At 50.9% G+C, this 2,449-nt stretch overlaps 1 long non-coding RNA gene across 1 annotated transcript; it reads right to left on the reverse strand.

The window, feature by feature from the left end:
* Positions 1–325: 325 nt before the first annotated feature.
* On the reverse strand, positions 326–1,682 carry LOC150040352 (uncharacterized). Its single transcript, XR_016533780.1, has 3 exons — positions 1,491–1,682; positions 1,139–1,174; positions 326–421 (listed from the first exon to the last, which is right to left on the reverse strand). It is a non-coding gene; the product is annotated as an uncharacterized LOC150040352 (long non-coding RNA).
* Positions 1,683–2,449: the final 767 nt, after the last annotated feature.

Consider the following 2,449-nt stretch of genomic DNA (forward strand, 5'->3'; position numbering starts at 1 on the left):
TCCCCAATAAATCATAGAAAAAGCCTGAAATGGTGTTGTGGCTCAACAGGTAGAGCACCAGCCTTGAGACAAAGGAGCTCAGGGATAGTGCTCAGGCCTTGAGTTCAAGCCCCAAGACACAAAGAGAGAGAGACAGAAAAAAACGAATGAGGGAAAGGAAGGAAGGAAGAGCGAATGAGACCCAGAGAGACAGAGAGAGAGAGATAGGAGGAGAGAGGGAGGGAGAGATAGAGAGAGACAGAGAGAGAGAGAAATGGAGAGAGAGAGAGAGAACTTTCCCAGATTTGAAGTAGTCCATAGAACTTATCATTGGACATTACTTGTATATTTTCTGCAGGTAGTCGCACATTTTCGAAGCAAACGTTCGTGAGTGTTCTTCAAAGAAATGGTTTGTACTGGAAGGGAGTAATCGCTATTTGACCTGAAAACATACAAAAGCTGCATCACCTAAAAGGAATATGGTTAGGCGTATTTGGGTGAGAAGAAATCTCAGCCATGCTGTCTTTCACCACATGTTCTTGAAATTCTTACCATCTGCTCTGTGTGGATCAAGCCCTACTCTGAATCCTCTGGGCAAATTACCATATGCCGTTGCCATGACAGTCCATGGCAGCTCAGCCATGATGTCCCTCAGGTCACAGAAGAGGAAACAGCATAGAGAGGGGAAATGGCGTAGTCAAGGACAGCAAGGGCAGTGTGGGTGGAGGCCCTCATGGATGGACCCAGGGCTTCCTGGCTCTCGGTATTGGTTGGGCTTCATTCTCATGACAGAGGCTGCACAGAGAGAGGAATCCACAGTAAATTATGATGTCACCTCTCTCCTGTCAGAATGAAAGTGCTGCCGGGCGCTGGGCACTCAGGGGGTTGAGATCTGAGGATCACGGTTTGAAGCCAGCCTAGGCAAGACAATCCGCGAGGCTCTGATCTCTGATTAACTGTCAAAATGCTGGGAATGAAAGCATGGCTCGAGTGGTAGAGGCTTGGCTGAGAGGGTAGTCTAGGGGTACAGCGCTTGCCTAGCACACATGAATCCCAGAGATCAAGCCTTGCTACCACACACACACACACACACAGAATGAAAGTACTCAACACCAGAAGTAGACTAAAAATACCAAGTACTTCTATGTCTTTATCTCACCTTGAATAAGGAGTTTTCAAAGGATGATCCTTTGATCTGAAAGGAAAAACAGCACAAATGTTAGAGGAAAGAAAAGCAATCCAAATCCTTTCACATGGCTCGTGGGAATGTAACAGGATCCCTGAAGCAGAATTCCGGTGCCCCAAATGGCACCCTTAGGGTCCCTGGATTTGAGGCGCCTGTGATGTACCAGCAAGCAGGCCGAGCTTCACAAACTCACAAGGGAGGCCCCCGTCTGGGTGGAGGCCGCAGCAGCTCGGTCTCTAAGTCCCAAGTGCCCCTTGTCCTTCCCCAGCCATTTGCTCTCGAGGCTCTTACCTGTGAAGACGCCCTGAGCTAGACCTGCTCTTACCTGCTACACGAAGCTGTCACTCAGGGACAGCGACACGGAAACACCGGGATAAGGCGAGGGGATGGTGAGCGGCTGGCAGGACGAGGGTCAGCTCACTGGCCAGAGGCCATGACGGACACCCGCTCCTCTCACGGGCCCTCCATTGCTGCCCGCCTGGGGCCTTCTGAACGGGCGCTCCAGGTCTGGCTGCTAGTGCCCAGCCCTGCCCACCCTCTGTTGTGACATCACGAATGCCGTGACATCACCAGGCCCTGGTTGCTGGGGCGCTCTCTGTGCTTCCGTATTTGGTCAGCCAGCCTCTGTCCCCGCCTTTGGGGAGCGGGTGTGTGGTCACGGCTGCTCAAGGCCATGGTCAAGGCCCGCTGACCAGTCTAGACCTGGCTGCTTCCACTTCCTGGGTCGCCCTGGAGCCCAAGGTCGTTTCTAACCCTTACCATTAGAGGGATGATGTTTTGACATTAAAGAATGTAAAATGTCAAATGTCATGTTTAAAAACAAGTACTCAAGAAGGGAATCTCCATATTCAGTCACTGGGCTTACATTTTAGAACATAGTTAAACTTAAATTTGTATGTCATAGATACGTATGCATCTGTGTAATAAAACACTAGTAGAGGGAGGGTATTTTGTGCAGGCCTCTGTCCATGGACAGGGCAGGGGTTGCTTAGTCGAAGCATCCATTCGGATGAGAGTTGGTGGTGAGGCTCTGACCTCCCACCTCTAGGAAAGTCCGAGCTTACTTCCTGGGAAATGCCCTCCTTCAGGAGAGCCTTGACTTTCAGGCCTGTTGAAGCAATGCTTCGCATGGACAGGACAGGTGACTATGAAAGATCCTCCCTCATTTGTGAGGATGGCCTTGTGAGATCGAGGATAGCGGAGCGTGGGTAAGAAAACAAAAGCTGCCAGACAGGCAAGGGAGTCCACCTCCCCAGACCTCGGACAGAACGGCCCCCAACAGTT

Source organism: Megascapheus bottae, chromosome X (genome assembly GCF_031878675.1).
Source record: "Megascapheus bottae isolate mThoBot1 chromosome X, mThoBot2.hap1, whole genome shotgun sequence".
Taxonomy (NCBI): domain Eukaryota; kingdom Metazoa; phylum Chordata; class Mammalia; order Rodentia; family Geomyidae; genus Megascapheus; species Megascapheus bottae.